General features: G+C 34.8%; 5 non-coding genes across 5 annotated transcripts; all 5 read right to left on the bottom strand.

Moving 5' to 3' along the window:
* Positions 1-1,091: 1,091 nt before the first annotated feature.
* TRNAS-ACU (transfer RNA serine (anticodon ACU)) lies at positions 1,092-1,165 on the bottom strand. Its single transcript has one exon. It is a non-coding gene; the product is annotated as a tRNA-Ser (tRNA).
* A 5,745-nt stretch (positions 1,166-6,910) lies between these two features.
* On the bottom strand, positions 6,911-6,984 carry TRNAS-ACU (transfer RNA serine (anticodon ACU)). Its single transcript has one exon. It is a non-coding gene; the product is annotated as a tRNA-Ser (tRNA).
* A 2,285-nt stretch (positions 6,985-9,269) lies between these two features.
* Positions 9,270-9,343, bottom strand: TRNAS-ACU (transfer RNA serine (anticodon ACU)). Its single transcript has one exon. It is a non-coding gene; the product is annotated as a tRNA-Ser (tRNA).
* Positions 9,344-12,776: 3,433 nt separating this feature from the next.
* On the bottom strand, positions 12,777-12,850 carry TRNAS-ACU (transfer RNA serine (anticodon ACU)). Its single transcript has one exon. It is a non-coding gene; the product is annotated as a tRNA-Ser (tRNA).
* A 2,264-nt stretch (positions 12,851-15,114) lies between these two features.
* Positions 15,115-15,188, bottom strand: TRNAS-ACU (transfer RNA serine (anticodon ACU)). The gene has a single exon. It is a non-coding gene; the product is annotated as a tRNA-Ser (tRNA).
* Between the last annotated feature and the right edge of the window lie 3,710 nt (positions 15,189-18,898).

Raw genomic sequence — 18,898 nt, 5'->3', positions numbered from 1 at the left:
TAAAAAGTACGTACTGACAAAGGCTAATAAGCATACATCTAGAACGTTTCCTAGAAAAACTTTAAAAAGTCAATAATCTGGAGAGTTTTTGTAAGATGTTTCTTCCATCAACCAACGAAGAAACACATTGGTACTTTCCCATGATGAGTGAGTGCTTCAGGATCTACTGCACTTACATGTGCAGCAGAGTACAGCAATGGAAGCATGCTGGGCACATAACCCAGAGGTAAGCAGATTGAAACTATCCTCTGCTATATGCATTTTTTTTGTTAATTAAAGTAATCCAAAACTGGGATTGATATTTTGGCTCTTTTATTTTTACTTAAAGTACAACAACTTTTACCATTTTAATTTGTTTTAATAGTATATTGACAGTATTGTTTTCTTTCAAAAATCCACTTAATTTTCTTTACCCTATTATTAAAATGGTAATTGACAAAAACAAACTACATTGTCACCAGAAGAGCAATACAAAATGTACAAGTGATATATTAAAATCATCTTTCCAGCTTGAATTTCAATGATGCATTGGGGCAACGATTTTGTGAGAAACATCTTCACCCTTAAATAAAGATTTTCTTAATTCCTTACCTGTGTGCTAATTAGATATCACCTTGTTTTCACATTAAACAGACTTCTACATGAGAAAGCAGCAAGGATGCAGTGGCGGTAATGTTTCCTGGTGTCAACCTGTATTATTTCAGTAGACATTGAAATGAAGATGCATCTTGCTGCCTTTCCAATGAAGCAAGTTTAATTTAGTAATAGGTGAAAAACCATCCCTACAAAGGTGTTAATCAGAGACTTGGCTTTGTGGACACTTTTCAGAGAACAAATTTGTTAGCATAAAAATAAAGCCAGAAAATGAAGAGCTGTTTAATCACTCAATTGGATTTTTTTTTGCCAGCATATTTCTTTTTCTCTGCAACCCACTGCTAAATTGTGCTTCCTAGCTGTTTTTATTAAATCACTGAATCAAATCTAACTCTGATTACATCAGAAAAGGCCAGGTACCCTACACCATAACAGGGGGTTTGAAATTTTGACTTGTCTACTTAAAGATCACCAAAATCTGATAACAAGGTCAATTACGTCCCTGGGTGGGATTGAACCACCAACCTTTTGGTTAGTAGCCGGACACACTAACCGATTGCGCCACAGAGACACTTCGCAAAAAGTCCATACTGACAAAGGCTAATACGCATACATCTAGAACGTTTCCTAGAAAAACTTTAAAAAGTCAATAATCTGGAGAATTTTTGTAAAATGTTTCTTCCATCAACCAACGAAGAAACACATTGGTACTTTCCCATGATGAGTGAGTGCTTCAGGATCTCTTGCACTTACATGTGCAGCAGAGTACTGCAATGGAAGCATGCTGGGCCCATAACCCAGAGGTAGGCAGATTGAAACTATCCTTTGCTATATGCATTTTTTTTGTTAATTTAAGTAATCAAAACTGGGATTGATATTTTTGCTCTTTTATTTTTACTTGAAGTACAATAACTTTTACCATTTTAATTTGTTTGAATAGTATATTGACAGTATAGTTTTCTTTAAAAAATCAACTTAATTTACCCTATTATTAAAAGGGTAATTGACAAAAACAAACTACATTGTCACCAGAAGAGCAATACAAAATGTACAAGTGATATATTAAAATCATCTTTCCAGCTTGAATTTCAATGATGCTTTGGGGCAACGATTTTGTGAGAAACATCTTCACCCTTAAATAAAGATTTTCTTAATTCCTTACCTGTGTGCTAATTAGATATCACCTTGTTTTCACATTAAACAGACTTCCACATGAGAAAGCAGCAAGGATGCAGTGGTGTTAATGTTTCCTGGTGTCAACCTGTATTATTTCAGTAGAAATTGAAATGAGGATGCATCTTGCTGCCTTTCCAATGAAGCAAGTTTAATTTAGTAATAGGTGAAAAACCATCCCTACAAAGGTGTTAATCAGAGACTTGGCTTTGTGGACACTTTTCAGAGAACAAATTTGTTAGCATAAAAATAAAGCCAGAAAATGAAGAGCTGTTTAATCACTCAATTGGATTTTTTTTGCCAGCATATTTCTTTTTCTCTGCAACCCACTGCTAAATTGTGCTTCCTAGCTGTTTTTATTAAATCACTGAATCAAATCTAACTCTGATTACATCAGAAAAGGCCAGGTACCCTACACCATAACAGGGGGTTTGAAATTTTGACTTGTCTACTTAAAGATCACCAAAATCTGATAACAAGGTCAATTACGTCCCTGGGTGGGATTGAACCACCAACCAGACACACTAACCGATTGCGCCACAGAGACACTTTGTAAAAAGTACGTACTGACAAAGGCTAATAAGCATACATCTAGAACGTTTCCTAGAAAAACTTTAAAAAGTCAATAATCTGGAGAGTTTTTGTAAGATGTTTCTTCCATACACCAACGAAGAAACACATTGGTACTTTCCTATGATGAGTGAGTGCTTCAGGATCTCTTGCACTTACATGTGCAGCAGAGTACTGCAATGGAAGCATGCTGGGCCCATAACCCAGAGGTAGGCAGATTGAAACTATCCTTTGCTATATGCATTTTTTTTGTTAATTTAAGTAATCAAAACTGGGATTGATATTTTTGCTCTTTTATTTTTACTTAAAGTACAATAACTTTTACCATTTTAATTTGTTTTAATAGTATATTGACAGTATTGTTTTCTTTCAAAAATCCACTTAATTTTCTTTACCCTATTATTAAAATGGTAATTGACAAACACAAACTACATTGTCACCAGAAGAGCAATACAAAATGTACAAGTGATATATTAAAATCATCTTTCCAGCTTGAATTTCAATGATGCATTGGGGCAACGATTTTGTGAGAAACATCTTCACCCTTAAATAAAGATTTTCTTAATTCCTTACCTGTGTGCTAATTAGATATCACCTTGTTTTCACATTAAACAGACTTCTACATGAGAAAGCAGCAAGGATGCAGTGGCGGTAATGTTTCCTGGTGTCAACCTGTATTATTTCAGTAGACATTGAAATGAAGATGCATCTTGCTGCCTTTCCAATGAAGCAAGTTTAATTTAGTAATAGGTGAAAAACCATCCCTACAAAGGTGTTAATCAGAGACTTGGCTTTGTGGACACTTTTCAGAGAACAAATTTGTTAGCATAAAAATAAAGCCAGAAAATGAAGAGCTGTTTAATCACTCAATTGGATTTTTTTGCCAGCATATTTCTTTTTCTCTGCAACCCACTGCTAAATTGTGCTTCCTAGCTGTTTTTATAAAATCACTGAATCAAATCTAACTCTGATTACATCAGAGAAGGCCAGGTACCCTACACCATAAGAGGGGGTTTGAAATGTTGACTTGTCTACTTAAAGATCACCAAAATCTGATCACAAGGTCAATTACGTCCCTGGGTGGGATTGAACCACCAACCTTTTGGTTTATAGCCGTTCACACTAACTGATTGCGCCACAGAGACACTTTGCAAAAGAATATACTGACAAAGGCTAATAAGCATTCATCTAAAACGTTTCCTAGAAAAACTTTAAAAAGTCAATAATCTGGAGAGTTTTTGTAAGATGTTTCTTCCATCCACCAACGAAGAAACACATTGGTACTTTCCCATGATGAGTGAGTGCTTCAGGATCTCTTGCACTTACATGTGCAGCAAAGTACTGCAATGGAAGCATGCTGGGCCCATAACCCAGAGGTAGGCAGATTAAAACTATCCTCTGCTATATGCATATTTTTTTGTTAATTAAAGTAATCCAAAACTGGGATTGATATTTTTGCTCTTTTATTTTTCATTAAAGTACAATAACTTTTACCATTTTAATTTGTTTTAATAGTATATTGAAAGTATTATTTTCTTTAAAAAATCCACTTAATTTTCTTTACCCTATTATTAAAATGGTAATTGACAAAAACAAACTACATTGTCACCAGAAGAGCAATACAAAATGTACAAGTGATATATTAAAATCATCTTTCCAGCTTGAATTTCAATGATGCATTGGGGCAACGATTTTGTGAGAAACATCTTCACCCTTAAATAAAGATTTTCTTAATTCCTTACCTGTGTGCTAATTAGATATCACCTTGTTTTCACATTAGACAGACTTCCACATGAGAAAGCAGCAAGGATGCAGTGGCGATAATGTTTCCTGGTGTCAACCTGTATTATTTCAGTAGACATTGACATGAGGATGCATCTTGCTGCCTTTCCAATGAAGCAAGTTTAATTTAGTAATAGGTGAAAAACCATCCTTACAAAGGTGTTAATCAGAGACTTGGCTTTGTGGACACTTTTCAGAGAACAAATTTGTTAGCATAAAAATAAAGCCAGAAAATGAAGAGCTGTTTAATCACTCAATTGGATTTTTTTGCCAGCATATTTCTTTTTCTCTGCAACCCACTGCTAAATTGTGCTTCCTAGCTGTTTTTATAAAATCACTGAATCAAATCTAATTACATCAGAGAAGGCCAGGTACCCTACACCATAAGAGGGGGTTTGAAATGTTGACTTGTCTACTTAAAGATCACCAAAATCTGATCACAAGGTCAATTACGTCCCTGGGTGGGATTGAACCACCAACCTTTTGGTTTAAAGCCGTTCACACTAACTGATTGCGCCACAGAGACACTTTGCAAAAGTGTTTACTGACAAAGGCTAATAAGCATTCATCTAAAACGTTTCCTAGAAAAACTTTAAAAAGTCAATAATCTGGAGAGTTTTTGTAAGATGTTTCTTCCATCCACCAACGAAGAAACACATTGGTACTTTCCTATGATGAGTGAGTGCTTCAGGATCTCTTGCACTTACATGTGCAGCAAAGTACTGCAATGGAAGCATGCTGGGCCCATAACCCAGAGGTAGGCAGATTAAAACTATCCTCTGCTATATGCATATTTTTTTGTTAATTAAAGTAATCCAAAACTGGGATTGATATTTTTGCTCTTTTATTTTTCATTAAAGTACAATAACTTTTACCATTTTAATTTGTTTTAATAGTATATTGAAAGTATTATTTTCTTTAAAAAATCCACTTAATTTTCTTTACCCTATTATTAAAATGGTAATTGACAAAAACAAACTACATTGTCACCAGAAGAGCAATACAAAATGTACAAGTGATATATTAAAATCATCTTTCCAGCTTGAATTTCAATGATGCATTGGGGCAACGATTTTGTGAGAAACATCTTCACCCTTAAATAAAGATTTTCTTAATTCCTTACCTGTGTGCTAATTAGATATCACCTTGTTTTCACATTAAACAGACTTCCACATGAGAAACCAGCAAGGATGCAGTGGCGATAATGTTTCCTGGTGTCAACCTGTATTATTTCAGTAGACATTGAAATGAGGATGCATCTTGCTGCCTTTCCAATGAAGCAAGTTTAATTTAGTAATAGGTGAAAAACCATCCTTACAAAGGTGTTAATCAGAGACTTGGCTTTGTGGACACTTTTCAGAGAACAAATTTGTTAGCATAAAAATAAAGCCAGAAAATGAAGAGCTGTTTAATCACTCAATTGGATTTTTTTGCCAGCATATTTCTTTTTCTCTGCAACCCACTGCTAAATTGTGCTTCCTAGCTGTTTTTATAAAATCACTGAATCAAATCTAACTCTGATTACATCAGAGAAGGCCAGGTACCCTACACCATAAGAGGGGGTTTGAAATTTTGACTTGTCTACTTAAAGATCACCAAAATCTGATAACAAGGTCAATTACATCCCTGGGTAGGATTGAACCACCAACCTTTTGGTTAATAGCCATACACACTAACTGATTGCGCCACAGAGACACTTTGCGAAAGTACCTACTGACAAAGGCTAATAAGCATTCATCTAAAACGTTTCCTAGAAAAACTTTAAAAAGTCAATAATCTGGAGAGTTTTTGTAAGATGTTTCTTCCATCAACCAACGAAGAAACACATTGGTACTTTCCCATGATGAGTGAGTGCTTCAGGATCTACTGCACTTACATGTGCAGCAGAGTACAGCAATGGAAGCATGCTGGGCACATAACCCAGAGGTAAGCAGATTGAAACTATCCTCTGCTATATGCATTTTTTTTTGTTAATTAAAGTAATCCAAAACTGGGATTGATATTTTGGCTCTTTTATTTTTACTTAAAGTACAATAACTTTTACCATTTTAATTTGTTTTAATAGTATATTGACAGTATTGTTTTCTTTCAAAAATCCACTTAATTTTCTTTACCCTATTATTAAAATGGTAATTGACAAAAACAAACTACATTGTCACCAGAAGAGCAATACAAAATGTACAAGTGATATATTAAAATCATCTTTCCAGCTTGAATTTCAATGATGCATTGGGGCAACGATTTTGTGAGAAACATCTTCACCCTTAAATAAAGATTTTCTTAATTCCTTACCTGTGTGCTAATTAGATATCACCTTGTTTTCACATTAAACAGACTTCTACATGAGAAAGCAGCAAGGATGCAGTGGCGGTAATGTTTCCTGGTGTCAACCTGTATTATTTCAGTAGACATTGAAATGAAGATGCATCTTGCTGCCTTTCCAATGAAGCAAGTTTAATTTAGTAATAGGTGAAAAACCATCCCTACAAAGGTGTTAATCAGAGACTTGGCTTTGTGGACACTTTTCAGAGAACAAATTTGTTAGCATAAAAATAAAGCCAGAAAATGAAGAGCTGTTTAATCACTCAATTGGATTTTTTTTGCCAGCATATTTCTTTTTCTCTGCAACCCACTGCTAAATTGTGCTTTCTAGCTGTTTTTATTAAATCACTGAATCAAATCTAACTCTGATTACATCAGAAAAGGTAAGGTACCCTACACCATAACAGGGGGTTTGAAATTTTGACTTGTCTACTTAAAGATCACCAAAATCTGATAACAAGGTCAATTACGTCCCTGGGTGGGATTGAACCACCAACCTTTTGGTTAGTAGCCGGACACACTAACCGATTGCGCCACAGAGACACTTTGCAAAAAGTACATACTGACAAAGGCTAATAAGCATACATCTAGAACGTTTCCTAGAAAAACTTTAAAAAGTCAATAATCTGGAGAGTTTTTGTAAGATGTTTCTTCCATCAACCAACGAAGAAACACATTGGTACTTTCCTATGATGAGTGAGTGCTTCAGGATCTCTTGCACTTACATGTGCAGCAGAGTACTGCAATGGAAGCATGCTGGGCCCATAACCCAGAGGTAGGCAGATTGAAACTATCCTTTGCTATATGCATTTTTTTTGTTAATTTAAGTAATCAAAACTGGGATTGATATTTTTGCTCTTTTATTTTTACTTAAAGTACAATAACTTTTACCATTTTAATTTGTTTTAATAGTATATTGACAGTATTGTTTTCTTTCAAAAATCCACTTAATTTTCTTTACCCTATTATTAAAATGGTAATTGACAAAAACAAACTACATTGTCACCAGAAGAGCAATACAAAATGTACAAGTGATATATTAAAATCATCTTTCCAGCTTGAATTTCAATGATGCATTGGGGCAACGATTTTGTGAGAAACATCTTCACCCTTAAATAAAGATTTTCTTAATTCCTTACCTGTGTGCTAATTAGATATCACCTTGTTTTCACATTAAACAGACTTCCACATGAGAAAGCAGCAAGGATGCAGTGGCGTTAATGTTTCCTGGTGTCAACCCGTATTATTTCAGTAGACATTGAAATGAGGATGCATCTTGCTGCCTTTCCAATGAAGCAAATTTAATTTAGTAATAGGTGAAAAACCATCCCTACAAAGGTGTTAATCAGAGACTTGGCTTTGTGGACACTTTTCAGAGAACAAATTTGTTAGCATAAAAATAAAGCCAGAAAATTAAGAGCTGTTTAATCACTCAATTAGATTTTTTTGCCAGCATATTTCTTTTTCTCTGCAACCCACTGCTAAATTGTGCTTCCTAGCTGTTTTTATAAAATCACTGAATCAAATCTAACTCTGATTACATCAGAGAAGGCCAGGTACCCTACACCATAAGAGGGGGTTTGAAATGTTGACTTGTCTACTTAAAGATCACCAAAATCTGATCACAAGGTCAATTACGTCCCTGGGTGGGATTGAACCACCAACCTTTTGGTTTATAGCCATTCACACTAACTGATTGCACCACAGAGACACTTTGCAAAAGTGCATACTGACAAAGGCTAATAAGCATTCATCTAAAACGTTTCCTAGAAAAACTTTAAAAAGTCAATAATCTGGAGAGTTTTTGTAAGATGTTTCTTCCCTCAACCAACGAAGAAACACATTAGTACTTTCCCATGATGAGTGAGTGCTTCAGGATCTACTGCACTTACATGTGCAGCAGAGTACAGCAATGGAAGCATGCTGGGCACATAACCCAGAGGTAAGCAGATTGAAACTATCCTCTGCTATATGCATTTTTTTTTGTTAATTAAAGTAATCCAAAACTGGGATTGATATTTTGGCTCTTTTATTTTTACTTAAAGTACAATAACTTTTACCATTTTAATTTGTTTTAATAGTATATTGACAGTATTGTTTTCTTTCAAAAATCCACTTAATTTTCTTTACCCTATTATTAAAATGGTAATTGACAAAAACAAACTACATTGTCACCAGAAGAGCAATACAAAATGTACAAGTGATATATTAAAATCATCTTTCCAGCTTGAATTTCAATGATGCATTGGGGCAACGATTTTGTGAGAAACATCTTCACCCTTAAATAAAGATTTTCTTAATTCCTTACCTGTGTGCTAATTAGATATCACCTTGTTTTCACATTAAACAGACTTCTACATGAGAAAGCAGCAAGGATGCAGTGGCGGTAATGTTTCCTGGTGTCAACCTGTATTATTTCAGTAGACATTGAAATGAAGATGCATCTTGCTGCCTTTCCAATGAAGCAAGTTTAATTTAGTAATAGGTGAAAAACCATCCCTACAAAGGTGTTAATCAGAGACTTGGCTTTGTGGACACTTTTCAGAGAACAAATTTGTTAGCATAAAAATAAAGCCAGAAAATGAAGAGCTGTTTAATCACTCAATTGGATTTTTTTTGCCAGCATATTTCTTTTTCTCGCCAGCATATTTCTTTTTCTCTGCAACCCACTGCTAAATTGTGCTTCCTAGCTGTTTTTATTAAATCACTGAATCAAATCTAACTCTGATTACATCAGAGAAGGCCAGGTACCCTACACCATAACAGGGGGTTTGAAATTTTGACTTGTCTACTTAAAGATCACCAAAATCTGATAACAAAGTCAATTACGTCCCTGGGTGGGATTGAACCACCAACCTTTTGGTTAGTAACCAAACACACTAACCGATTGCGCCACAGAGACACTTTGTAAAAAGTACGTACTGACAAAGGCTAATAAGCATACATCTAGAACGTTTCCTAGAAAAACTTTAAAAAGTCAATAATCTGGAGAGTTTTTGTAAGATGTTTCTTCCATCAACCAACGAAGAAACACATTGGTCCTTTCCTATGATGAGTGAGTGCTTCAGGATCTCTTGCACTTACATGTGCAGCAGAGTACTGCAATGGAAGCATGCTAGGCCCATAACCCAGAGGTAGGCAGATTGAATCTATCCTTTGCTATATGCATTTTTTTTGTTAATTTAAGTAATCAAAACTGGGATTGATATTTTTGCTCTTTTATTTTTACTTAAAGTACAATAACTTTTACCATTTTAATTTGTTTTAATAGTATATTGACAGTATTGTTTTCTTTCAAAAATCCACTTAATTTTCTTTACCCTATTATTAAAATGGTAATTGACAAAAACAAACTACATTGTCACCAGAAGAGCAATACAAAATGTACAAGTGATATATTAAAATCATCTTTCCAGCTTGAATTTCAATGATGCATTGGGGCAACGATTTTGTGAGAAACATCTTCACCCTTAAATAAAGATTTTCTTAATTCCTTACCTGTGTGCTAATTAGATATCACCTTGTTTTCACATTAAACAGACTTCCACATGAGAAAGCAGCAAGATTGCAGTGGCGTTAATGTTTCCTGGTGTCAACCCGTATTATTTCAGTAGACATTGAAATGAGGATGCATCTTGCTGCCTTTCCAATGAAGCAAATTTAATTTAGTAATAGGTGAAAAACCATCCCTACAAAGGTGTTAATCAGAGACTTGGCTTTGTGGACACTTTTCAGAGAACAAATTTGTTAGCATAAAAATAAAGCCAGAAAATGAAGAGCTGTTTAATCACTCAATTGGATTTTTTTGCCAGCATATTTCTTTTTCTCTGCAACCCACTGCTAAATTGTGCTTCCTAGCTGTTTTTATAAAATCACTGAATCAAATCTAACTCTGCTTACATCAGAGAAGGCCAGGTACCCTACACCATAAGAGGGGGTTTGAAATGTTGACTTGTCTACTTAAAGATCACCAAAATCTGATCACAAGGTCAATTACATCCCTGGGTGGGATTGAACCACCAACCTTTTGGTTTATAGCCGTTCACACTAACTGATTGCGCCACAGAGACACTTTGCAAAAGTATTTACTGACAAAGGCTAATAAGCATTCATCTAAAACGTTTCCTAGAAAAACTTTAAAAAGTCAATAATCTGGAGAGTTTTTGTAAGATGTTTCTTCCATCCACCAACGAAGAAACACATTGGTACTTTCCTATGATGAGTGAGTGCTTCAGGATCTCTTGCACTTACATGTGCAGCAAAGTACTGCAATGGAAGCATGCTGGGCCCATAACCCAGAGGTAGGCAGATTAAAACTATCCTCTGCTATATGCATATTTTTTTGTTAATTAAAGTAATCCAAAACTGGGATTGATATTTTTGCTCTTTTATTTTTCATTAAAGTACAATAACTTTTACCATTTTAATTTGTTTTAATAGTATATTGAAAGTATTATTTTCTTTAAAAAATCCACTTAATTTTCTTTACCCTATTATTAAAATGGTAATTGACAAAAACAAACTACATTGTCACCAGAAGAGCAATACAAAATGTACAAGTGATATATTAAAATCATCTTTCCAGCTTGAATTTCAATGATGCATTGGGGCAACGATTTTGTGAGAAACATCTTCACCCTTAAATAAAGATTTTCTTAATTCCTTACCTGTGTGCTAATTAGATATCACCTTGTTTTCACATTAAACAGACTTCCACATGAGAAAGCAGCAAGGATGCAGTGGCGATAATGTTTCCTGGTGTCAACCTGTATTATTTCAGTAGACATTGAAATGAGGATGCATCTTGCTGCCTTTCCAATGAAGCAAGTTTAATTTAGTAATAGGTGAAAAACCATCCTTACAAAGGTGTTAATCAGAGACTTGGCTTTGTGGACACTTTTCAGAGAACAAATTTGTTAGCATAAAAATAAAGCCAGAAAATGAAGAGCTGTTTAATCACTCAATTGGATTTTTTTGCCAGCATATTTCTTTTTCTCTGCAACCCACTGCTAAATTGTGCTTCCTAGCTGTTTTTATAAAATCACTGAATCAAATCTAACTCTGATTACATCAGAGAAGGCCAGGTACCCTACACCATAAGAGGGGGTTTGAAATTTTGACTTGTCTACTTAAAGATCACCAAAATCTGATAACAAGGTCAATTACGTCCCTGGGTAGGATTGAACCACCAACCTTTTGGTTAATAGCCATACATACTAACTGATTGCGCCACAGAGACACTTTGCGAAAGTACATACTGACAAAGGCTAATAAGCATTCATCTAAAACGTTTCCTAGAAAAACTTTAAAAAGTCAATAATCTGGAGAGTTTTTGTAAGATGTTTCTTCCATCAACCAACGAAGAAACACATTGGTACTTTCCCATGATGAGTGAGTGCTTCAGGATCTACTGCACTTACATGTGCAGCAGAGTACAGCAATGGAAGCATGCTGGGCACATAACCCAGAGGTAAGCAGATTGAAACTATCCTCTGCTATATGCATTTTTTTTTGTTAATTAAAGTAATCCAAAACTGGGATTGATATTTTGGCTCTTTTATTTTTACTTAAAGTACAATAACTTTTACCATTTTAATTTGTTTTAATAGTATATTGACAGTATTGTTTTCTTTCAAAAATCCACTTAATTTTCTTTACCCTATTATTAAAATGGTAATTGACAAAAACAAACTACATTGTCACCAGAAGAGCAATACAAAATGTACAAGTGATATATTAAAATCATCTTTCCAGCTTGAATTTCAATGATGCATTGGGGCAACGATTTTGTGAGAAACATCTTCACCCTTAAATAAAGATTTTCTTAATTCCTTACCTGTGTGCTAATTAGATATCACCTTGTTTTCACATTAAACAGACTTCTACATGAGAAAGCAGCAAGGATGCAGTGGCGGTAATGTTTCCTGGTGTCAACCTGTATTATTTCAGTAGACATTGAAATGAAGATGCATCTTGCTGCCTTTCCAATGAAGCAAGTTTAATTTAGTAATAGGTGAAAAACCATCCCTACAAAGGTGTTAATCAGAGACTTGGCTTTGTGGACACTTTTCAGAGAACAAATTTGTTAGCATAAAAATAAAGCCAGAAAATGAAGAGCTGTTTAATCACTCAATTGGATTTTTTTTGCCAGCATATTTCTTTTTCTCTGCAACCCACTGCTAAATTGTGCTTCCTAGCTGTTTTTATTAAATCACTGAATCAAATCTAACTCTGATTACATCAGAAAAGGTAAGGTACCCTACACCATAACAGGGGGTTTGAAATTTTGACTTGTCTACTTAAAGATCACCAAAATCTGATAACAAGGTCAATTACGTCCCTGGGTGGGATTGAACCACCAACCTTTTGGTTAGTAGCCGGACACACTAACCGATTGCGCCACAGAGACACTTTGCAAAAAGTACATACTGACAAAGGCTAATAAGCATACATCTAGAACGTTTCCTAGAAAAACTTTAAAAAGTCAATAATCTGGAGAGTTTTTGTAAGATGTTTCTTCCATCAACCAACGAAGAAACACATTGGTACTTTCCTATGATGAGTGAGTGCTTCAGGATCTCTTGCACTTACATGTGCAGCAGAGTACTGCAATGGAAGCATGCTGGGCCCATAACCCAGAGGTAGGCAGATTGAAACTATCCTTTGCTATATGCATTTTTTTTGTTAATTTAAGTAATCAAAACTGGGATTGATATTTTTGCTCTTTTATTTTTACTTAAAGTACAATAACTTTTACCATTTTAATTTGTTTTAATAGTATATTGACAGTATTGTTTTCTTTCAAAAATCCACTTAATTTTCTTTACCCTATTATTAAAATGGTAATTGACAAAAACAAACTACATTGTCACCAGAAGAGCAATACAAAATGTACAAGTGATATATTAAAATCATCTTTCCAGCTTGAATTTCAATGATGCATTGGGGCAACGATTTTGTGAGAAACATCTTCACCCTTAAATAAAGATTTTCTTAATTCCTTACCTGTGTGCTAATTAGATATCACCTTGTTTTCACATTAAACAGACTTCCACATGAGAAAGCAGCAAGGATGCAGTGGCGTTAATGTTTCCTGGTGTCAACCCGTATTATTTCAGTAGACATTGAAATGAGGATGCATCTTGCTGCCTTTCCAATGAAGCAAATTTAATTTAGTAATAGGTGAAAAACCATCCCTACAAAGGTGTTAATCAGAGACTTGGCTTTGTGGACACTTTTCAGAGAACAAATTTGTTAGCATAAAAATAAAGCCAGAAAATTAAGAGCTGTTTAATCACTCAATTAGATTTTTTTGCCAGCATATTTCTTTTTCTCTGCAACCCACTGCTAAATTGTGCTTCCTAGCTGTTTTTATAAAATCACTGAATCAAATCTAACTCTGATTACATCAGAGAAGGTCAGGTACCCTACACCATAAGAGGGGGTTTGAAATGTTGACTTGTCTACTTAAAGATCACCAAAATCTGATCACAAGGTCAATTACGTCCCTGGGTGGGATTGAACCACCAACCTTTTGGTTTATAGCCATTCACACTAACTGATTGCACCACAGAGACACTTTGCAAAAGTACATACTGACAAAGGCTAATAAGCATTCATCTAAAACGTTTCCTAGAAAAACTTTAAAAAGTCAATAATCTGGAGAGTTTTTGTAAGATGTTTCTTCCATCAACCAACGAAGAAACACATTAGTACTTTCCCATGATGAGTGAGTGCTTCAGGATCTACTGCACTTACATGTGCAGCAGAGTACAGCAATGGAAGCATGCTGGGCACATAACCCAGAGGTAAGCAGATTGAAACTATCCTCTGCTATATGCATTTTTTTTTGTTAATTAAAGTAATCCAAAACTGGGATTGATATTTTGGCTCTTTTATTTTTACTTAAAGTACAATAACTTTTACCATTTTAATTTGTTTTAATAGTATATTGACAGTATTGTTTTCTTTCAAAAATCCACTTAATTTTCTTTACCCTATTATTAAAATGGTAATTGACAAAAACAAACTACATTGTCACCAGAAGAGCAATACAAAATGTACAAGTGATATATTAAAATCATCTTTCCAGCTTGAATTTCAATGATGCATTGGGGCAACGATTTTGTGAGAAACATCTTCACCCTTAAATAAAGATTTTCTTAATTCCTTACCTGTGTGCTAATTAGATATCACCTTGTTTTCACATTAAACAGACTTCTACATGAGAAAGCAGCAAGGATGCAGTGGCGGTAATGTTTCCTGGTGTCAACCTGTATTATTTCAGTAGACATTGAAATGAAGATGCATCTTGCTGCCTTTCCAATGAAGCAAGTTTAATTTAGTAATAGGTGAAAAACCATCCCTACAAAGGTGTTAATCAGAGACTTGGCTTTGTGGACACTTTTCAGAGAACAAATTTGTTAGCATAAAAATAAAGCCAGAAAATGAAGAGCTGTTTAATCACTCAATTGGATTTTTTTTGCCAGCATATTTCTTTTTCTCTGCAACCCACTGCTAAATTGTGCTTCCTAGCTGTTTTTATTAAATCACTGAATCAAATCTAACTCTGATTACATCAGAAAAGGCCAGGTACCCTACACCATAACAGGGGGTTTGAAATTTTGACTTGTCTACTTAAAGATCACCAAAATCTGATAACAATGTCAATTACGTCCCTGGGTGGGATTGAACCACCAACCTTTTGGTTAGTAGCCGGACACACTAACCGATTGCGCCACAGAGACACTTTGCAAAAAGTACATACTGACAAAGGCTAATAAGCATACATCTAGAACGTTTCCTAGAAAAACTTTAAAAAGTCAATAATCTGGAGAGTTTTTGTAAGATGTTTCTTCCATCAACCAACGAAGAAACACATTGGTACTTTCCCATGATGAGTGAGTGCTTCAGGATCTCTTGCACTTACATGTGCAGCAAAGTACTGCAATGGAAGCATGCTGGGCCCATAACCCAGAGGTAGGCAGATTAAAACTATCCTCTGCTATATGCATATTTTTTTGTTAATTAAAGTAATCCAAAACTGGGATTGATATTTTTGCTCTTTTATTTTTCATTAAAGTACAATAACTTTTACCATTTTAATTTGTTTTAATAGTATATTGAAAGTATTATTTTCTTTAAAAAATCCACTTAATTTTCTTTACCCTATTATTAAAATGGTAATTGACAAAAACAAACTACAGTGTCACCAGAAGAGCAATACAAAATGTACAAGTGATATATTAAAATCATCTTTCCAGCTTGAATTTCAATGATGCATTGGGGCAACGATTTTGTGAGAAACATCTTCACCCTTAAATAAAGATTTTCTTAATTCCTTACCTGTGTGCTAATTAGATATCACCTTGTTTTCACATTAAACAGACTTCCACATGAGAAAGCAGCAAGGATGCAGTGGCGATAATGTTTCCTGGTGTCAACCTGTATTATTTCAGTAGACATTGAAATGAGGATGCATCTTGCTGCCTTTCCAATGAAACAAGTTTAATTTAGTAATAGGTGAAAAACCATCCTTACAAAGGTGTTAATCAGAGACTTGGCTTTGTGGACACTTTTCAGAGAACAAATTTGTTAGCATAAAAATAAAGCCAGAAAATGAAGAGCTGTGTAATCACTCAATTGGATTTTTTTGCCAGCATATTTCTTTTTCTCTGCAACCCACTGCTAAATTGTGCTTCCTAGCTGTTTTTATAAAATCACTGAATCAAATCTAACTCTGATTACATCAGAGAAGGCCAGGTACCCTACACCATAAGAGGGGGTTTGAAATGTTGACTTGTCTACTTAAAGATCACCAAAATCTGATCACAAGGTCAATTACGTCCCTGGGTGGGATTGAACCACCAACCTTTTGGTTTATAGCCATTCACACTAACTGATTGCGCCACAGAGACACTTTGCAAAAGTATATACTGACAAAGGCTAATAAGCATTCATCTAAAACATTTCCTAGAAAAACTTTAAAAAGTCAATAATCTGGAGAGTTTTTGTAAGATGTTTCTTCCATCCACCAACGAAGAAACACATTGGTACTTTCCCATGATGAGTGAGTGCTTCAGGATCTCTTGCACTTACATGTGCAGCAAAGTACTGCAATGGAAGCATGCTGGGCCCATAACCCAGAGGTAGGCAGATTAAAACTATCCTCTGCTATATGCATATTTTTTTGTTAATTAAAGTAATCCAAAACTGGGATTGATATTTTTGCTCTTTTATTTTTCATTAAAGTACAATAACTTTTACCATTTTAATTTGTTTTAATAGTATATTGAAAGTATTATTTTCTTTCAAAAATCCACTTAATTTTCTTTACCCTATTATTAAAATGGTAATTGACAAAAACAAACTACATTGTCACAAGAAGAGCAATACAAAATGTACAAGTGATATATTAAAATCATCTTTCCAGCTTGAATTTCAATGATGCATTGGGGCAACGATTTTGTGAGAAACATCTTCACCCTTAAATAAAGATTTTCTTAATTCCTTTCCTGTGTGCTAATTAGATATCACCTTGTTTTCACATTAAACAGACTTCCACATGAGAAAGCAGCAAGGATGCAGTGGCGATAATGTTTCCTGGTGTCAACCTGTATTATTTCAGTAGACATTGAAATGAGGATGCATCTTGCTTCCTTTCCAATGAAGCAAGTTTAATTTAGTAATAGGTGAAAAACCATCCTTACAAAGGTGTTAATCAGAGACTTGGCTTTGTGGACACTTTTCAGAGAACAAATTTGTTAGCATAAAAATAAAGCTAGAAAATGGCTTAATCACTCAATTGGATTTTTTTGCCAGCATATTTCTTTTTCTCTGCAACCCACTGCTAAATTGTGCTTCCTAGCTGTTTTTATAAAATCACTGAATCAAATCTAACTCTGATTACATCAGAGAAGGCCAGGTACCCTACACCATAAGAGGGGGTTTGAAATTTTGACTTGTCTACTTAAAGATCACCAAAATCTGATAACAAGGTCAATTACGTCCCTGGGTGGGATTGAACCACCAACCTTTTGGTTAATAGCCATACACACTAACTGATTGCGCCACAGAGACACTTTGCAAAAGTCCATACTGACAAAGGCTAATAAGCATTCATCTAAAACGTTTCCTAGAAAAACTTTAAAAAGTCAATAATCTGGAGAGTTTTTGTAAGATGTTTCTTCCATCAACCAACGAAGAAACACATTGGTACTTTCCCATGATGAGTGAGTGCTTCAGGATCTACTGCACTTACATGTGCAGCAGAGTACAGCAATGGAAGCATGCTGGGCACATAACCCAGAGGTAAGCAGATTGAAACTATCCTCTGCTATATGCATTTTTTTTTGTTAATTAAAGTAATCCAAAACTGGGATTGATATTTTTGCTCTTTTATTTTTACTTAAAGTACAATAACTTTTACCATTTTAATTTGTTTTAATAGTATATTGACAGTATTGTTTTCTTTCAAAAATCCACTTAATTTTCTTTACCCTATTATTAAAATGGTAATTGACAAAAACAAACTACATTGTCACCAGAAGAGCAATACAAAATGTACAAGTGATATATTAAAATCATCTTTCCAGCTTGAATTTCAATGATGCATTGGGGCAACGATTTTGTGAGAAACATCTTCACCCTTAAATAAAGATTTTCTTAATTCCTTACCTGTGTGCTAATTAGATATCACCTTGTTTTCACATTAAACAGACTTCTACATGAGAAAGCAGCAAGGATGCAGTGGCGGTAATGTTTCCTGGTGTCAACCTGTATTATTTCAGTAGACATTGAAATGAAGATGCATCTTGCTGCCTTTCCAATGAAGCAAGTTTAATTTAGTAATAGGTGAAAAACCATCCCTACAAAGGTGTGAATCAGAGACTTGGCTTTGTGGACACTTTACAGAGAACAAATTTGTTAGCATAAAAATAAAGCCAGAAAATGAAGAGCTGTTTAATCACTCAATTGGATTTTTTTTGCCAGCATATTTCTTTTTCTCTGCAACCCACTGCTAAATTGTGCTTCAGAGCTGTTTTTATTAAATCACTGAATCAAATCTAACTCTGATTACATCAGAAAAGGCCAGGTACCCTACACCATAACAGGGGGTTTGAAATTTTGACTTGTCTACTTAAAGATCACCAAAATCTGATAACAAGGTCAATTACGTCCCTGGGTGGGATTGAACCACCAACCAGACACACTAACCGATTGCGCCACAGAGACACTTTGTAAAAAGTACGTACTGACAAAGGCTAATAAGCATACATCTAGAACGTTTCCTAGAAAAACTTTAAAAAGTCAATAATCTGGAGAGTTTTTGTAAGATGTTTCTTCCATCAACCAACGAAGAAACACATTGGTACTTTCCTATGATGAGTGAGTGCTTCAGGATCTCTTGCACTTTACATGTGCAGCAGAGTACTGCAATGGAAGCATGCTGGGCCCA

The sequence above is a fragment of the Pseudophryne corroboree genome, chromosome 8, assembly GCF_028390025.1.
Source record: "Pseudophryne corroboree isolate aPseCor3 chromosome 8, aPseCor3.hap2, whole genome shotgun sequence".
In the NCBI taxonomy this organism is placed as follows: Eukaryota; Metazoa; Chordata; class Amphibia; order Anura; family Myobatrachidae; genus Pseudophryne; species Pseudophryne corroboree.
Note: the sequence above shows the minus strand (reverse complement) of the source record. Positions and strands in the feature narration are given on the sequence as shown.